At 41.9% G+C, this 20556-nt stretch overlaps 1 protein-coding gene across 28 annotated transcripts in view; it reads left to right on the top strand.

The window, feature by feature from the left end:
• DLG2 (discs large MAGUK scaffold protein 2) overlaps window positions 1-20556 on the top strand; it is a 1618243-nt gene that overhangs the window by 1407668 nt on the left and 190019 nt on the right. Inside the window, exon 1 of one of the 28 annotated variants that reach the window (XM_081155092.1) lies at window positions 15808-16275. The exons of the other annotated variants lie outside the window; for them this stretch is intronic. The gene's annotated coding sequence lies outside the window, so the exon portion shown is untranslated. Of the gene's footprint in view, window positions 1-15807; window positions 16276-20556 lie in introns of those variants that run through there. 28 annotated transcript variants of the gene reach the window in all.

A 20556-nucleotide genomic window follows, 5' to 3' on the forward strand; every position in this document is an offset into this window, starting at 1 on the left:
TGGAGCAGACTTAGAGGACTAAGTGATGAAATGCATGCAGTCTGTACATGCTCAACAAATGCCATTGTTATCCTCGTGCCTCATATGGCTTGGAGGAGCCTTACCGGTGGTGCCATCTCTTCGCTCAGCCTCACGTCTCTTCTGCTAAACTAACAAGGTGTTGCTGCAGCAACCGGCTTCATGCAGGTGTAACCAGGTGCCACCTCGCCTCAGCTGCCACACCTATCTCTGCTTTCTGCCCAGGAGTCCACTCACCATTCGGGCATGCACAAAACTGGGAGTGCAAAGGAGTTGACGCCCCATGTGGCAACTCTGGACAGTTGAAGGCCTAGAGGCATGAGGGAATGGGTGGATAGAGGCTCCCCTCCTCATGCTTTGGAGAGAGCCTTCTGAACTGCATTGGGGATGCTCCTCGGAAGGTCCTGGAGGGATTGAGTCCCAGTTGTCCACAGCAAATAGCCTGACAACACATCCTTGTATTGCCTTTTCTTCCTTCCAAGCTCTCTCTCCCTGCTCTTCAGTCTTCTTCCCCGGAACCACTGCTCAAAATGAACTATCACATGCAAGTCTTTGCATGAAGCTCTGATTTCCAGGGGATTGTGGAAACTGGCTTGGGAAGGGAATGAGAGTGGGGGAGTACAAATGGGAGGTTTTCAGACTAAGAAATGGGCCGACTGGATTGTTGCCACCTCACGTGTTCTGATCTCTGTTACATCTTGGCCAAGTGGTCATCAGTCAACTGCTTTAATATGTCCTGTGAAAGGAATGCGCTGTCTCCGATCTGATTTGCAGACACCTCTATATCCCTGGCACCTAAAATAATACCTGACGTAGAATAGGAGCTCAAATAAAATTGTTGAATAAATTTTTAAGTGAATAACATTTACATTTAGATAATGGCTGCAAATCTACCTTCTTTTGCCTTCCAAGCATTAGATGTAGTTTTCCATAGAAAATAGTTTCTTTTTTTTTCATATGAAATCGTGTTTTTGAGTCTGTGTGGCTTTTTCATAAAAAAAATTCATTGCCAGGGAATCTGTAAGTTTTATAATGATGTACTTTAAAAATAATAATAATGGAAGTAAACATGAAGTGCGACTGCTTCTACCTTATTTAATTGATGTAGGAATTTTTTTTCTTGTATTTACATAGAATTTTTAGAATGTTAGCAGTATGGAAAGTAAAGTAGATTTGGATTCAGAGGGTCAGCAATTTAGTCTGAAGAATTTAATATTCGAGTGACTTTAAGATAGGTTCTTTTCTTCTGCTTAGTTTTTTTTTTAATAACTTTTTTTCTGATCATAATGGCATTATGTGTTTATTGCTGAAACTTTGGAAGATACGGAAGCATTTTAAAAGAAGAAAAAGAAAGAAAGGATAGAGAAAATGATCCATAATTTCTGCTACCCAGAGGTAACTACTCTTTGACATTTTGGCTTATTTGACCATTTCTGTGCATAAAATATATAGGGTAGGTAATATTATATGTAAACATTTCTACCCTAGTTTATTTCAGTTACATTATAGTTTGGCATTTAGCAATTTGTTTAACATATGTTACATTATTTTATTGGGATTTTTCTAATTATAAAAAAATAAATAAGAAAATAATACCTATTGATTTTCTTGTAGGTCTTTACAACTTTTTTCTACATTTTATAAAATTGAAATCATACCATATATAGCACTTGATAACCTTCTTTTTCATTCAATAATGCTTTGTAGGAATTTCTTCATGTCATTACTTTTTTTTTTGGTAAAAGTTCATTTTAAAGAGAACTACAATTCTATTATGTGGATGTCGCACTGTTGGTTTAACCAATTTGCCATTATTTAAGCCTCTCAGTTGTTTCTGAATTTTTTCACTACTGTAAATAATGTTGTCACCATAAGTATTAGGTTAGTTTGTTATGAGTCATTGATGTTGGTTGATGTGGTAGCTTTCCTAACTCTTCTCTAAAAACCAAAGCTTTTCATGATAGTGGCATGGAAAATACTGGTTATTTGAGTATAAAAATTTTTTGGTTGAAATATTAATGGTTGGCATTAAATATTACAGTCTTAGATTAATAAAGTACCATCTTTTTTTTTTTTGCCATTGGGTTACCAGGATCTAAATTATGGGATTTCTGTGCTATGTTAACAGTGATTCCCTTTATAGACCATTGTAAGGGGCCTTCATTATAAAACATTTGTGCACTATGGAGGTAATGAGCTTTAACCAGTTAACAATATGGGGTTAAAAGGCAAGAGCGTGTGGTTTTCCTAGGGTTATGTGAGAGTTCAGTCCAGTCTATGAAATGCTTGCACAGCACAGATGTACCGTAGATAATAATGTATGTTCCCCACTGGGGGCTGGATCAATGCATATTATCATTTATAGTATATTTGGGAGAATTACAATTCCTTAGCAACAGTGTGCATATGCTTTCTTTCCATCACATCCTCTCCCAAATACATCTGCTTGGTCTGCAGAAAAAATTGCTTGTATTTAGCCAGCCTCCTCTGTTAGCTCTTATTTCTGCTCCAGCTCTAGACACCTGAAAGAAAATGCTCTGGTGAACATTTATTGGCCCATGAAGCTCTGCCTAGCTAAGGGAAGCTTTCAGTGTACTGGAGAGCGAGAGATCGGTGTCTCCAACCTCGGTTCAACACACAGGAATTAGAGCTTTCTCTGCTCCAGCCCAGCCAGAGCGTGGTACAGTTAGAAGTGCAAGCCGACCTGGCTTCCTCCACTGCCACCCACACCTGGCATCCTTCTGCCCTGATAGACTCAGATTTCTGTCGAGGGAGGCTGCTGTGTAAATCACCTATTTCACTTTTACAGGTAGTAACAACAGCCGCCGTTTGTGGAGCTATGTCAGGCTTGTATACATACTCGGCACTAGTTATTCCACCCCATGAGATAGATCAAATTCTACCTCTTTATAGATAAAGAAGTTGAAATTCACAAAGATTTTTAAAAATTCCTAAAATTCCTAAGTTCACACCATTGTTAGGTAGAAGATGTTTGAAACAATATGTCTTGATCCCCTCCATTTTACTACATCCCCTTTAACCAAAACTGATACTTAATTCCTTTGTCCTGAAGTGAGCTACCTAATTAAGAGAAGATTTATAAGCAAAAAGAAAAAAAAGGGGGGGGGGCATAATTTGCTTATAAAGTCCTTATCTCAAGTCAACTCTGAGTTGGCTAAGAAGGGTAAGTTCCTGGCAAGATCAGGCGAGATGCTTTCTCAGCAGGTATCTTGTAAGGCTGGCTAAGATAGTACAAAATTATCTTTATGCCATAATAATAAGGAGCACTCTCAAGACATTCCCCTGGCTGACACTGCAATGCCGACTATTTCTCAACTTCTAATTAAAGAAGCTGGGTTGTCAAACACACCAAATTACAGAAACGTTTATGTGTGCTCAGCCCTCGGTGTTGAGCCTCCTGGCCCCCTCTGGCCTTCCCTCTTGGGCTGGCTCTTCATGCCCCAGCACCTGTCCCTACCATTTTTCTTGCCCCTCCCACGCACCAGTGCCTGTGCCCCTCCTGTTGCTTTTGTCCCGAATGCCTTGTATGTACATGTTTTAAGCCCTATATCAAGCATCAGCTCCTCCAGGAAGCCCCTTCCTTATCTTTGTAGCATTCCCTTTTTATGCCCCAACATGCCTGGCACTGACTTCTCATAATATCCCCAATGCCATATCACCTTCTTTGCCCCCCCCCCATGCTGGGCTGAGATCTTCCTGTGTACAGGAGCTCTGTCTTATTCTTGGATTTCCTTTGCCTGGACCAAAGCTTAACCTGAAGTGGTTCCTAATCAGTGATGGTTTAGTGGATGGATGAATGGATGAAACAATAGATGATCATGATAAGCTAAGATTTACTGAACATCTCTATCCCAGTCACTGTGCTAAGCATCTTAATTACATTATGTCTTTTGATCCTTATAGCATCCATATAAGGTAGCATTTTATTTATCCCTATTTTACTGATGGGAAAATTGGAGTTCAGCAAGGTTAAGTAACTTGCCTAAAATTACTCAGCTAACGATTGATAAAATTAGGATTTATGCTCAAATCTGTCTACTTCATGAGCTGGAGTTTTTAACCACCATAGCTAATAATACGGCAGCTGCACAAGGGATGCCTCATCACCACCTCGCAGACCCCCCCTGCTTGCACCTTTCTTAGAACCTACTTAGAGGAAGCATCTAACAAAACCAAGACATCCTGTTGTGTGCTATTTCCCCAACAAGTGCCTAAAATGGTCCTTTTCTGTGTTCCAAATGCCATGTGTTTTAATCCTAAAGAAACCAAGAATTAGTCTTTATTTTAGCTACTTAGCATAACCCTAAGTAAAACAGGCACTACTAGAACAATTATTTGGGTTACAATGTTTGAATACTTGTGATTCATTATAATTTCCTACCTTTCGTGTCTGATTATTAAATCTTCTTTTTCAGTGCAGATGGAGCAAAAAAAATGTAGATTATTAAATTTTGTGACTATGTAAAGGGTTCTATTTAGAGCTAGATTTTTTAAAAAATTATTTTCATTCCATTGTGGCATTTTCAATTAATCCACTGAGATGCATGCTTTAAAGACACTGAAGCTTTTTTTAGCAACACAGTGAAAGAATGTGACATTTCCTTGGCATCTGTTCATCTTTTCTCAGGTTTTGTTCTGAGGCATGCTTGTTTTTAAATCATTCCTAACTCTTGGCGTCATGGTCAGGTCTGCTCTGTGTTGGAGTCGAAGTCTCTACCTTTTCATAGCCTTTAGTTCACTGTGTTCAAGTTCCTAGGTAAAAGCTCCACCTTTATTTCTGGATGAGCTTTTTGCCCTGAATCCTCGGGGACTAGGGCTGGATAACAGAGGAGCAATCCAGGACATCATGGCTTTTCTGCTCCTTAAGCCACAACGAGAGCCTCCTGTGACTTGTCTCCAGCTCTCTTTAAACCTTGAGCAGAAAGTCGAGGTCAAGGAAGGGCTCCTTCCCACCCTTTCTCAAAAAGAGATGATAATCCTCCTGATGTGTATTTAATGCTTGCTGTGCATCAGACCCCATGCTAAGCTCTTTACATTATTCCATTTAATCTTCAAAACAACCGTAGGAGGTATGTGCTAATTGCTAGCCTCATTTTATTATTTAAAATAATTTAAATATTTTATTCTTATAAGGTATTTATTAAAAAGCTTTGCCCTCTCCCATTCCCATTCACCTTACCCACCTAACCATTATTTTTAGTTTCTTGGTGTATCTTTTCTGGAGTTCCCTTTGCAAATATAGCAAATTATATACATATACATGCTTTTTTTCTTTTCTTTTAACCCCTTTCTTTCACACCACAGGGAGCATCCTGCATGCTTTGTTCTGCACTTTTCTCCTTTCATTTATTGATACGTCATGGGGATCTTTCTATGCCAATCAATACATAGAAATCTTCTCCCTTCTTTTTTGCAAGTACATAGTCACCCAATGTGAATTGGGCCATAATTTCATTATTCTCATTTTAAAGAAGAAACCAGGGCATAGAAGGTTAAATAACTTTCTTAAAATCAAGGTAAAGAAAGAATTCCCCCATGCCACCTACGTCTGAGCCCAGAGGCCACAGAAATCTGAAGCTCGTCTGACCAAGACTGACCACAGTGCCCCCCCCAGCTCAGCAGCCCCCTCCCTGCTCCCTTCCACACCACCTCCCTGAGCTCTGCTCAGGCTCCTAGCTGCTGCTTCCAGGGGAGCGTTTTGGTGTGCTTTGCTTTCTTCTCTCCACCCTCTTTAACGCATTTGACACATTTGGGGTCCTATCCCTTCCTTCATGTCTGCCTTTACTGGGACCCTTTAGATGTTTACCTGGGATGTTTTAGGAGTAGTTATGCATGATAAACCTTAGAAACTTGAGGTTTGACTGCAAGTCCCCAAGTTTCTGATGTTTGCATACATTCAGAACTTTTCCCCTGCCCTCCTAGACTTCTATCTGCAGACCACTGTCTGCCTGTCAAAGACCAGTCTGTTGTTTAAGCAGCAAGAGCTACTGATACTTTCGGTCATCATTTATCAGCCCTCTGCCTGTCAACTCAACTGATCTCAGCTGCCTGGCTCGGAGCTTTTGGCTGCAGACCCTGACTTTACAAACACACTTCTGAAAGGCAACATAGGACGTCGTAAGGGTGAGATAATTTAGTGAAGGCTGCCAAAACTTGGCAAAAACTCAGCAAACATGATGATGATGATGATGATGATGATGATGATCTCATGTAATCTTTTAAAATGTGAACTAGAAGTACAATTGTTATCCCTATTTCACAGTTATGAAACTGAGGCTCAGCAAGGTTTTTATTTTGCCAGAGCTCATAAGTCATTAAGTGACAAAGGTGAAATTCAAATCAAGGCCCTTGCAGGCTAGTGTTCCTTGTATTATATCATTAAATCACATTCACAGGAGACCCATGATATCAATGTAACAGTAAAGTACATAGTTAATAAGATACTGTTCATATAGCCCAGGTTCACTCACAAAATTAATCTTACTATGAGAAAGTGTTTGTGATTGGCACAAGATTCTGCTATGTTCTCCAGTACATTACAATTATATTAAAATGAAGCACCCACTCCCATTTCTGCAAATCCATCATCTATATTTTTTTTTCAGTCTCAGAAATCTTTGAAACACGTTTTTTAGCCAATTTTGGAAAGAACATTTTCCTTTCATTAATCCTAATTATAATATTAATAGTTACCATACTTGTTATACAGGCACTGTAATAAGTGTTTTACATCTATTATATCTTGTACTCTCCATAAAAACCTTATGAACTAGACATTATTATTTTCATTTGCAGGGATTGAGGCTTAAATGAGGTTAAGTGACTTGTCCAAAGTCATAACAGTTTAGTAAGTAGCAGAGGCCAGATGTCCACCCAAGCGGGCCTGTGACCAAAAGCCCCTATGTGAAATCTCTGTTTTACTATAGCTTCCTCTCCTCGGTGGTAGGCAGCATGGTGGCCACCTCCACACCTCTGCAGAGTCCATGAGTTAAGCCTATTGCAAGTTACTTAGAATCATTTCTTAGTGGTCAAAGATTTTAAATTTGATGTCATAATTCTTACCAGCTGGACCTCAATGTTCTCAGCCTCTCTGTTTAGGGAAAAAAATATCAGAATGTGGCACATGTTCTTTTTTTAATTCCACTTGCATTGTTAACACCTTTAAATGTTTTTTTTTCAAAGCTTTTTACATATAGTTATCTTATTTGTCAAATGAGCAACTTTTCTCAGGCTACTAATGGAATCCCCTTCCATACCCTCAGCACATTCCATTCTTTCTAAACAAGACAGTTCCTGAGTAGTGTCTTTCCAAATTAGATATTTATAAACCACTTGTTAGGAGTTAATTTCTTTTAAGGAGAACTCCAAACACTGAACTCACCCTGGCTTAAAGAACCAAGTGGTCAATCAAAGCCTCTTGAAGCAAATTAGATGCCATCTGCTTCCCAAGACTTTGGGAATGTAGAGCTGCTGCTTAGGAACCTTGTTTGAATTAATATTACAACAAGCCAGTTGCCTGTGGTTTGATTAATTACTAATGACTTCTTACATAAAAGCAATTTCTCCTAAGTGAATTCTTTGGATAATTAAATATCAAGTAGATGCTATTATTTTAGAGTCAACTTCATTTTCTTTTCTTTTATTAATTATTATTTTTATTATTTTTCTTTCCTTTTTTTTATTATTGATTTTAGAGAGAGAGGAATTGAGAGGAAAAGAAAGAGAGAGAAACATCGATGTGAGAGAGAAACATCAATCGGTTGCTTCCTGTATGCGCCCTGACTGGGGATCAAATCCACAACCTAGGTATGTGTCCTGATGGGAATCGAACCCATGACCCTTCAATGCACAGGATGTTGCTCCAACCAACTGAGCCATATCGGCCAGGGCCATTTTCTTTCTTTAAGTAACAAATTTGATAATGTTCACTTAAGTTGAACATTTGTTGAGCACCTACTATATGCTAAGCACTGTTCAAGGCACTTTGGATTGCTTGATAGAAAGAGTAGAACTCAACCTTTGTCTGCTTCTTCCTCCCACAATACAAACTGTTATGAACCTGCGATTTCTTTGAGGGTGAAGAGCATGTCTTGTTGCTCTTATATGGAACACCTAATATAGGACTTTCCCAATGGAAAGGTCTTTTTTGTTTAAAGTAAAGAATGACTGTTTTCTTCCTCTGCTTTTATAAAGGGAACTATTGGCAGCCTTGGGTCACAGACAAGGGCATTCATACTTCTGTCTGCTGTGACAAAGATTAAAGATAGACTTGATCAAATTCTTGATACCTATCTCTGGGCTCCCTCAGTGCTTTGCAGCTCTAATAGCCATGATACTTCCACTTACGGCTGACCGACCCTGAGCTCCTTCGTATCAGAGACCGTGTCTTATTCCTCTGTTTCCTTACTGCGGTAGACATAATACTCCGCACATAAGCATTCTGTCACTATTTATTTATTGAATTAATCACAGGCTGTTTCATTTCCTCCCAGAGAGCAGAGACCACGCACTGATCATTTCCATCTTCTCTATAGTACGTTGTCACGTACATTTTGTCCCTAATACATGATTAGCAAATGCTTATGGTCTTCAAGTCTTATATTTTCCTTGGTTGGGTTTTTTGTACTATCATTTTTCTTTTTCACGGTAAGACCCCAAAGAGTATGAATCAAGGAACGAGTGCCTTTCCTGACTGACTTGCCCATGAATGAGTAATAACCAAACACATGAATAACGACTCTCTCATACAGTCACACAGTGTTGCCCTCTTACCAGACAAGCTGGGAAACAGGGTCTAGAGAAGGAAGGACTCGTGGAAGGTCACATAAAGAGACTGTACCAAAACTAAAACTAGAACCCAGATTTCATTGCCTCCAGCCCAGATTTCTACCTTCCTAACATCTGCCCCCTTTTTATTTCTTTACATCCCCACTGATGCCTCCTGAGATCAGGCCTATCCTCCCGCCTGGACCACTGCACTCGCCTCCTAACTGCTCCTGTTTGCTCTGCTGCCAGCCTAACACCTCCAGCCCGGCCTCCACATGGTTGCCACGGTGATCTTCTAAACTGCACATCGGATCGTGTTTTTTGAAGTTCTTTAGACGTTCCCACCACATGGAGGATCCAGTCCACACTCCTTCGCATGACCCACAGGGCAGACAAGGATCTGACCCCTGACCCCTGACCCCTGACCCCCAGGCCTTCCTCTCATTTCTCTCCTTTTAAGCCTCTTTCCCAGCCAGGTTCAAGTGTCCACACTGACCCTAACCTTCCCTCTTTTTATGCCACTTAGCAGAGCTGCCCCATTCTTTCTGCTCTCTCTGCCCAGAACAGCATCTTAGCCTGTCTCCTTGGTAGACAGCAGCTCCTAGGGTCTTCTAGGTAGACATATAGGGAAGGGACTCCTTTACTGAGCCTCAATCTCTGTCCTCTGCCCTCCCCACACATACTCTCTCCCTCATTAGAGCTGATCTCTAAATACCTCATGTACTTCCTTCTACCTTAATACCTGTAAGGCTACTTGCACTTCGTTTTTTAATTAAGGAGGCCGTGACCTCCTTAAGGACAGGAGCTGGGTCTTATTAGTCATATTTGTGTTCCCAGAACCTGGCAGTAGGTCAGGCATATAATAGACACTCCATTACACAGCTGCTGACTCTCTGGAATACATATAACTTCCATAACCCTTCACAGTGAATTCACTCAACTTAGGCTTGTCTTTAAATTAAGCCTCACATGAGATGATAGTTGAATTATGTAAGACTTAAAGGAAGGAGAATATATTTAAAGAAAAGTAGCACTTAAAAATGTCTTGCTTTTATAGGTGGTGAACAAATATTTCACAGCCACCGTGGGATAATGTATCAGCATATTGGTAATGCAAAGTGGCCAGAGGGCCACTGACCATTGCTGTGGAGCCCTTTGAACTGGCTCCCCACTGCTTCTCTTTCTAGCCCCTGATTTACTGGAAGAAGTCAGTGTAGTTACCCGTTCAGTGAGGAGCACTTGGGTCACCTTCAGATCTTTCATCAGGGAGTAGATTTTCAGTTCTTTTTCTAGCTCAATTGTTAAACTCATTCCCGCCTGATTTACCAATTGCTGAATTGTTCATTTGTTTATTTATTTATGACGCGAGTCCCCTGGGCTTCCGAACTAGCTTCACAATGCTACCTCCATCAGGTTCAAATAGAGCATAATACAGAGAAATGAGAGAAACAATGGGACTGAGAGGTTGAAGGAAAAAAGTAACTGCTTGGCAAAGAGGAAGCAGAGAGAAATTCAGATTCTTGTTTCTTGCTTTATGAGTTTGTGCTGGGAGAGGGAAGCTATTTTCAGCAAGAAGAGGTGCTTTCTATCTGGAGGTTCACATTTCTACTTGCAATGATCTGATATCGGAAATCTATGAGATCTGAGTCTGTGAATAACTTTATGAGTCATGTTTAGGCTGACTAGTCTCTGGGGCCCAGGACAGTGGCCTTTGTTCTTCCCTTTTCCTGCCTGTTTCATTTCTCTCAGACACCTCATATGCCCGAATGCAGGCAGCCTTGTAGGACGGTCTGCCTACGCAGAGAGCGAGGGTAGGCATCTTGGCTTTGGGCATCCTACGATACCCAGTAAAAGAGCCATTTCATTTCTTCAGAGTCAGGAAGGATGTGGTGGTTAAAGATGTGGGCTTTTGGCATCCATCAGGTGCCCATTAGAGCCCCAGCCCTGCTACTTACCACCTGGGTGATCGTGGGGATGCTGCTTTGTTTAAACTCTCTGAGGCTCACTTTCCTTTTCTCGTAAGTAAGGCTAATGCTACTACTTATGTAATAAGCTTGTTAAGCTTGTTGGGAAGATTAAACAAGAGGACTTCACAGTAAATCCTTGGGAATCATTAGCTATTTTTATAAGCTCTGAATGCACTTTCACTGTACGTGACCATTTGTCTTCACTATGTCCCCAGTGAGGAAGACAGCAAAGGCCCGATTGACCACATCGGACAGAGGGAAGGGGGTCATAAACCTGGGACCCCTGCCCCCAGGGATGGTCCCCTCCCCACTCTGCCGTCTTGTATTGTGATTGCCTATCCTCTGTTCACCTTCTCTAAAGCATGACTCAGAGCCTTGATTTCTGACAGCGAAGCTTCTGAATGAGAGACAATAACAAATATTTTGGTGTTTTTCACCAGGAGAGCTAATAGCTCTCTTTGCCTCCCACATTTAGAGAAGGAAGGATCCTGCTTTAGAAAGCACTGAGCGAGCGTGGTACAGAATCTGATTGGGTCACCTCTTTGATCTGCATGGTTTTCCCTTTTATCAAAGGAGAGGTGATGGGGAACGTGTCCTCCCAGGAGAGCAGGGGAGAAGCGCAGAGCTGCAGGCACAGAGCTGCCGAGTCCTCTGGTGCTCTGATGGCGTGTTGCCTGCTGTTCCTTTGGCCCTTTCTGAAGGGGCTGGAGGGCAGAACAAGGACTCCGCTTCCCCAGGCTGGGAAAGCTAATTAGAAACTGTGTACCCTCTCGGGCTGTCCAGTGCTACCGGACAGTGTTAGAAGAATAGCTGTATTTGCCAAACATCCTTTCCTGCATGCCCTCGGGACCCCACACCCCTTGTGGTCAGCTAATCCACAATTTCAGACAGTTGGAGACTTAAAACTATAACGATGTATTTGTTATGATAATACTAGCTCTTGTTATAATCAAATCTCAATATGAATAATGGTTTTAAAACAAAAGTTGGGTTTTTTTCCTCATGATGTCCAAAACTTGTCTTTAACTCTCCTTTGGGCAGAGATTCTGGGACTATTTTTATGCTCTGGCTCCCCTATCTTCAACTCGTGGCTTCCAAGGTGAAAGGATTCATTGGCATCAAGCTAGTGAGGGAGAAAGAGAACTTGAGGCTTGCATGGGGAGTGTTTTCATGGGCTAAGCCCGGTCCGTTTCATTGGCCAGAGCTCACATTCCCTTGACCAAAGCTCAGACTTAGGGCCACATCCAACTTCTGGGGAGGAGCCTGGGTTTGTGCTCCAGGAGAATAAATGGATTTGGTGAATCCACCAGTCTCTGCCTCAAAACAATAACAACAAAACTAATATTTCTAAATCATTTACATTGTGCCAGGCATTGTGCTAAGCACTTCACATTATTTTTAATTTCATATACCATATTACTCATTGGTTTAAAGTATACAGTTCACTGGTTTTTAGCTTCTTCACAGAGTTGTGTAATTATCACCAGAAAAAATTTTAAAGCATTTTTATCACCCCAAAAAGAGAGCGCACACCCATTAGCAGTCACTCTCCATTTCCCCCCAACCCCCCTCCCCAGCCTTAGGAAACCTGAGTCTACCCTCACCTGTATGGGTTTGCCTGTTCTGGACATTTCATATAAGTGAAAAGCATACCTTCGTTTATATAATCCTTACAACAACCCTACAAGGTGGGCAAGCGGTTATTCTCATTTTACAGATTTGCAGAGGGATCGGGTTGCTTAAATGATATGTTGATAAATTTAAACCCTGTCCATCGTTAAACTGCAGAATGTTCTGCTGTGTCCCAATTATAAAGAATAATGATGCCATGATTTGAAGGGAGAGAATGGAAGGGGTGATTATTTGCTTGCTTTTTAATGAATATTATGGAAAAAAACAAAACAAAAAAACCCTCCTGACTTTTACATGGAGGCTCCTGTATTGAAATAATAGACACCTATTTAGTCAGAGAGCTGCAGGCTTGAAGCCCAGACCTGCCACTCACCAGGTGCCTACAAAATATGTGCTGCTTCATTCCTCTTGAGTCTTAGTGTCTTTATATATACAATGGGACTAACGGATCTCTGTGTGCTGGGAGGATTCAGCAAGATTAATTTACATGAAAGCTGTTCTTACAACTTTACATAGTTGATGCCTTGCCTCTGTCAGTTGTTCTTGCTCAGAAGCGAAATTCTGGCTGTAACGGGGCAGCCACAGAAATTAAGTCAATGCATCTGGGCCTCCAGGATACTGTCCAGGAAGCAGTTATTGTGACTTGTGTTGTACAGCATCCAAATTGCAACCCAAGAGTGACTGAGACCCCAGGAGAACCAGGTACAATGAGCGTTGGAAAAAAGAGACATATTCTCCAGGCTAGAAAAGCATATGCAGAGCCTGGCCTCTCAATTCTGATCTCAGCTGGGCAGAGCAGCGTGTTATAGGCACCTGGAAGGAACCAGCTGAGCCAGTGTAAGTTTGAAGTTCCTTGGGAAAGAAGATAAGCTGGCTGAGTTTCTGTAGGCAGAGAGCCAGTAATGAGGTTTCCAGCGTTCCATCATGTCTTTTCATCACTTTCAGCTCAGCCAGACACGACAAAGCCTCATACTTAGGGGCCAAGTGTGTATTGAGAGACTCAAGGAGTTAGTTATGAAGGAGTGAATTGTGCTTTTGTTCCATTGACCTGTTCTCCACTCTACCCTGTTCTCGGCCATAACAATATTAAACCCTGGGCATGAGAGCACAGAGGAGACAGTGGAGGCAGTGGGAAGTTAATGGGCAGTGGTTGGTTAACTCAGGTAGCCAGAAGAGGCCATCAGAGAAAAAGGGCTTGAACTCTGTGGAAGATTGAGGGCATATTCCAGCCTTAAAATGTTGTCCTAAAAGTCTCTGGTTCTGCCATTTCCTAATTACATGACTAGTGACTTCATCTCTTTGAGCCTCCATTTCTGTATAGGATTGTTATCTGGATCATGATTTGCAACCATGCAAGCTGTAACCTGCATCATTCCAGTGGGCTCCATTCACACACACTAGGGGTCAGCATCTTGTAAACATGTAAAAGGCCAGATAGGTACTATTAGCCACGTTTTACAGATGGGGAAATGAGGTTCAATTCCGAGAAGTTAAGCAACTTGCAAAGATCAGCTTGAACGAATCAGGGTTCTCTAACTATAAAGCATGACATATTCCACTTCAGCTTTCATTGCATTGAAAAAGTTTATGAAAAAATCATTGATTATTTTCTGGTATTCCTAAAAACTCTGAAGTTAGTTTTTTCTATCATATGCACTTAGGTTATTAAATGGTAGATACAATCTTATTTTCCTGATATTCATGATCAAATCCTTGCCTCTCGGACCTTTGCACATCACATGCTGCTCACCCGGATTAGATATCTCCTCCTGAGTTGGATATCTCCTAGTCATCCATCAAGACCTAGCTTAGACATCACCTCTTCCAGGAAGCCTTCTAGACCTCACCTCCTCAGGACTAGGTTGGATGCCCTTCTTCTGGGCATCTATAGTACCTTATTAAAAGTTCTTGTAAAATATGCTATATAGCTGTGTAGTCAGCTATTATCTTCTTATTACTCCCTGACACATTTCAGAATAAACTGTAGAGGTCAGTAGAATGGCCAACTTTTTATCTTGTCAATAAAATAAAGGTCATTTAAAAAAAAAAAACAAGACTAAAAGCTACTGTTTATGCTCATCATTTCAGAAATAAAAAGACAGTCTAATAGCAAAAACAAGAGAAAGAAAAAACAGAGTAGAAAGGTACACAACCTTGTTTAAAAAGGTCATTTTAACTTGATGAAAAATCACTGCATCCTACATTTCTCATCTTGCCAGGGACCAAGTGTCCCGGACCAGCCTCTAGGAAGCACTGCTGCTGCTACATGTGGTCCTGAAGTCACAGATCCCGGTTTATACCTGGGCCATACTAATTTGGAGCTATGAAACCTGGAGCAAGTTACCCAACTTTTCTGGGCTGCAATTTCCTCATGGGTCAGATGAGGATCATATCTGACTGTATTAATACCCTAGATTGCTGTTACAAAGTACAGCAAACTAGGTGGCTTAGAACAACAGAAATGTGTTGTCCCCTAGTTCTGGAGCCCAGAAGTCTGAAATCAGAGCGTCAGCAGGCCCAGCGCCCCCCTGAAGGCATAGTAAATCAGTCCGTTCGCTTTGCTCGCCTGCCTCTGACAGCTGAGGTGAAGCTCTGCTTGGGACAGGATGGTGTGTGTGAGTGTGGGCTGGGACACCAGGCTGTCCAGAGTCTGTTCCAGCCCTGCCAGTAAGCCGCTGTGATCCTGCTGGGGTGTGTCCACCTCTCTGAATCTGTTTCTTCATCTGCATGTTGCTATGATACCCCCTGCCTCCTAGGGATGTTTTGAAAGCTAAGTGAGTCGGAGCACCTAGAACACTGCCGGGCACATAGGAAGGGCTGGGTTGTAGCTGTTATTAGTGAAAACAGGTTTCCTAGTGTTGATATCCAATGAAGCTAAAGAGGTGATGCTGACCTTGAGAGAGGAAGTGGAAAGCTCAGGCACCTTTCTCCCTGCAGCCTGCCTGTTAATGATTTTTTGTCAATCAATGATACTGTTTCTGATTCCTGCATGCCTTCCATTTTCAGAGCTTCTGGCTCCAGAGGTAGCATTGATAGGACAGAAATACACTGCTCTTGACACCAGAAGACCTGGGTTTGGGTGCAGACTCAAATCACACTTGGAAACTGTGTGACCGGAGCAAGTTACTTTCTCTCTCTTGTCTGCACAGTAGTGAGCAGGTTGAACGACCCAATCTCTAAGGCTCCTTGCATCCCTCAATTTCTGTGAACACTGGGCAAAGTCGCTTAACTCCTCTGAGCTCTGGAGGCTCGTGTATACTGTAGCGCTACTGATACCTCTGCTGGTTGCTAAGCGGCTCAGGAGGAGTGAGAGTGGTATATTGTGACATGGTATGCAAATAGGAGGGCCGATCGTCACAGAACTCTTATGAGAATTAACCCTGAGTACTACACCTCGCTATGTGTACATTTGGGATGCAGGGGCTCTCCTCCACATTTTGCCGTCTTAGCCTGCCCCCCACTGGGTCGGGTGGATCCACCTTAACAAGGTGTGGGGGAACACAGGGGGAGGGTGGGGGTACAGGGCTGTGGTGGGAAAGCATCTTATTGGTTAATGCTGATACATCCTAAACACCAATTACTGTATCTGCTTTTAAGGCTGATATATTTATCAGGATGAGTTACAAAGAAATATGTGTACCCAGGGAGCGAAGATGCTACATGGTCACCCCCCGTGATGTAAAATATGAGAGTCTAGGAGGGGCTGTTTTATAATTCATCAGGTTTCGCTAGTGAGTTCTGTCGGAGTCTTAGTTATAAAGGCAAGTGTGAACCGGACGGCAGACAGGAGAACCTGGCACCAAGGAGACGGAGAAGCTGCCTTCAGTGCCTCCTGCCTCCTCCCTGCTTTGTTCCAATAATTTTGCGCTCGGTAAGTTCCCTGGCTTTGCAGCTAATCGTTGTTGAATAGGCTTGTCAAATGCATCTGTAATTCGGAATATGCACTTTGCTGTCAGAAGTGCGTGTTAGCGTTTGGGCTCCTGACAAATTCCACAATTCCCTTTAATGAGCAAAATAGCTTAAAAGATGAAACAAAACCCGGCAAATCAATTATTCACCTTGATCCTTGGAAGGCTGCTTTCTTTGGTTGCTAAAGTTTCTCAGGTTTCATTCTGTCGGTTTCATTTGTTGGGTGAGCTTTGTCACGAAATTGTTTTTCTTAGCTGCCAAAAGGAGGTAGGTACAGGGTGGCTTGGTCACTCCCCACCCCCCAGCGCACCCTCCCCGGCGTTCGGTAAATCTTAAAACAGATAGTTTGCCTGGTAACCAGCTCCCACGGAGCTGAGCCCGTGCAAGGCAAGATTCAGTTGCAATCTTTTATGTGAACAGAGCTGAGGGGCTGTGCGTAACTGTCATCGTGGAGATTTTATTGTGAAACTCGGTATGGTGGTAGTCCCTGCATTTCCCCGGGATGGGATCAGAAGCCGAGATTTGCACTGGCAAGCCTGTTGATGTGGGGGGGAGAGTGAAAGAAAAGACTGGGTCGCTGTAGAAAGAGCTGTACAGTGCACAGCAGGACAGACAAATGACTGTTGTATTTGTGTAACTTGTGACTGTTTTCTCTGGTTTCCTATTCCCATTAATAATTACCCGAGGCTGCGTTTTTGGGTATGCTCCAGGTCCTGGCGTGGGGTCCTGGCCCCAGGCAGGGCGAGTGCTAACTCCTGGTGGGCGAGCTGTAGGAAGTCGTTTCCTCCTGCAAAGGCAAGAAGTAAAAGCTGTCCCTTCCCCGGACTCCTTTCTGCTGTGTTGTTTTGCCTCCATCCAGATCTCATGGAAACCAACAGCTTGACGTTCTTTTTTGTGCAGTAGCAGATTTAACGGCGGTGTCATATGGCATATTATAGATGGAGAGGAATAGCAAGACATTTTTCTGAGTGTTTCAAGTGTGTCTGGCTTGTTGACATTTGCTTTGTTCCCCTGGCAAGGAGCTACTGTCTTCCGAACCCATAACTGTCTGCCCAAAGGGTTTACCATACACATAATTGCATTTTCTCTTTAGCTGTAGCAGCTGTAGCTCTGACAAGAACATTCTCTTTATCCCCAAGAAAACCAACTCATTTTAGCATCTCTTTAAAAAAAAAAGTATGCAAATTTTTTTTTTTTCTCACCAGGGACTTAGCTTGCTCTTTGCTTTCTCCAGATAAATATTTTGGTCAGCAGTACCACTACACTTCCAATAAAGTTATTTCTCCTTTCCTCGTATACTTTCCGATTGCTTCCAAACTTGGCAAATTGGGAATATGGAATATATCTTTTTCCAGGAACACATTTTTCAGGCATACTTCTTTTGTCCATAAATAGCTTTTCCATATTTTCCATTCCCCTGAATAACTTCTGCTCCAAGAGCAGAGCAGTGATGTATTGTGGTTGGCACTTAGGGGTGTGTAACCTGAGACTTGGTTTCTATTCTATAGCAGCTGCCCCACAAGGGGTCTGTAAAATGTCCTTTTGTCTTATGTTCCGCTCAAAGCCTCTGGGCTAGAGCAGTGATGATTAAGGTAGGAAATCAGCAAATCATCGCAGGTATAACCGAACATCTGCGTTTGATGGTGCTGCCGGCCCAGGAGGCTTTGCAGAGCTCAGGACACACAGCTGAAGGTTCCTATGAGTGTTAATATATCTCAATGCCAAGAACAATGTAGTTGTAAAGTACCTTTGTGGTGTATTATACATGGGATTTTACTGTATCACATGTTTAAAAAACATGCCAGAGCCTGTTTATTTCACAGCAGTATCTGGTGTTTGATTCAGAGTGGTCTTGTGGAGAAATAAATCAAGGTACCAATTTCAATAAACTGAGCTTCTTCTGGTTTGGTGGTGGTTTTTCCATCTTTGCCACCCACCAAAAATAACTATAGCAACAAAAGAAAATTTAGCAGGAGTTCTTCTCAATTAGATTTACAGCGAGACAAATATGAACGGCCACAAGCACCTTCTGAAAGAGCACATACACACACAAAAACATGTCTCTCAGAAAGGATTAAAGGCCAAAGAAGCACTAACACGTTGCCTACGTGACACACTTAATTTTTTTGACAGAGGTGGGGGAGAGAAAGGGGGAGGTTTGTTCCGAGCTGTAACTCACGCAGCGTTCAATGGGAGGCAGCGGCTTTGTGTCCCTGTGGTCTTCACCTCACTCTCCTTATCTGTAAAATGGGGGAGGGGAAAGTTAGGAAGATCACTCCAAATAAATGACAGTATGTATAGCAAGTGCTACAGTGTTCAGCACATTATTGTTATAACTTGAATTTTATAAAAGATATTAACACATTCTGATGTTAGTTTTGAAAGAAATGTGCCACGGTATGTAAATAGGAAGATTATACACATTTGTTTCTTGTTAGTAAGATATACTTCCTCCTACAGCTAGATATTTTTGTTTGTTTTTTATTTTAGAAACCTAGTAAATACATAATTATTACCTTTCAGCTCACATTCAACTAATTCTCAGAATGGCATCCTGTGTCCTTACATAATTATGGGAAGAATAAACTATTTCAAATGGGGAGCCTGAAAATGAAGTAATGCCAAATAATATAAATATAGCCTTCTAAGTTATTTGCTAAACAATGATTTGGCCCATAACTCCAGCCCTGACATTGCATTAAAGTACCTAGTTATATAGTAAATATCATTCATTACATTCTGGGCAATGTACTGAATGTTTTTACATGCATTTTCTCTTTTAATGCTCATCACAGCCCTACCAAATGGTTCTTGTTTGCTTCCAGTTATCAAATGAGTAAACGAGATTAGAGAACATTTGTTTAAATACCAATAATTTAAACTGGACTATGGCAGCGCTGGAGTTTGAACTCACGCCTCTCTGGTTCCAGAATCTATACTGTAACCGTGGCGGAATTACCCAGAAGGATTGCCCAGCTCTACATGATTCCACTTGGGGATCTTGGCCCTATATCTGCTTTGATTCTCCTCACATATTTAACCTCCATCAAAGATTAGGGGGTATAAAAAATGAAGTTAAGGATTTCCTTAATTTCCCATTTTCCTGAGCCATCTTTATAATTCTCATCAAAGTGTAAAATCAAGTATGAAAAGATATGAAATTTTAAAAGATCATAGGTCTACCAAATTCAAGATAAAATCTAAAAGTTACCTTGAATCAGCACTGCCCTTAGACCTGGGCAGCTTTCCTCTGTGCTTCTGGCTTTAGAGGAGCCTGTGGGCCAAGCAGGTGGACGCATTTGGATCTTCTCTCTAGAACACATTTGGGGAAGATAGGACCCCAGAATTTCTTTTCCAAACAATCCTGAGCCTACTCCCAGAAGTGGTATGGTGTGCCCACCTCTGGGTATGGAGGGGAACCTGAGAGGCTGCTATTTGCATGGGGTTTGGTCACATGTTTGGACCTGTGAGATAGGATGGCCACACGTCTGCATGAAAGACCTTTTGTGGTGTAGGAAGGAACTATGGCAGAGAAGAAAGGTTGGACCAGGTCTGGGGTCTTCACTTGTGTTTTTGCTCTAAGCCCCGAAAATGTTAGACAGCTTACCCCACATTGAAGTATGTTTACTTATATCTTGGAGTAGTGAAGCTAAAATTTCAGTGGATTGGTTTTGTTCAGTTTTGTTTGTTTTTGACTTTGACCTTTCCGCATTTAGCCGAAAGAATTTATTTGGGGGGAAAATGGTCAAAACTACAAAGACCTCAGGCTAACAGCTTTTTAAGTTCCATTTTGGGATTGATAGCAGCCAAATTCATCAAGATTAGACTTTAGCCCTTTTTCTAGTTCAGAAGCATAGACCAACATTGGTGATCTTGGGGTCAGCTGGATTAAAACTCTTTGCCATTTGTCTTTTATGCCATTTGAAAATATAGTTGCTCAGGGAGACCATTGCTATTTTCAGGTGCCTTTTTCTTATCTCTAGTTTTAAGTTGCAGTTGTAACCCTTAGTGCTAAGGACTAATGGACGGCTGCTTGAAGGATCCCAGTGAAACTCTGTCTTACAGGCTGGTATGAGAAGCAGAGATGACAATCAATGGCTTTGTGTGGCCTTTCATCATTTTTGCAGACCCTTCTTCTGTCCACGGCCTCATTCTCCCAATGACTCCTTTCACCTTCTGTTGTATTGGACACAAAGACCCACCTAAGGAGCACTAACAGCCAGGAGTTCCAGGCAGCAAAATC

This window comes from Miniopterus schreibersii (assembly GCF_964146895.1).
Source record: "Miniopterus schreibersii genome assembly, chromosome: 12".
Classification (NCBI taxonomy): domain Eukaryota; kingdom Metazoa; phylum Chordata; class Mammalia; order Chiroptera; family Miniopteridae; genus Miniopterus; species Miniopterus schreibersii.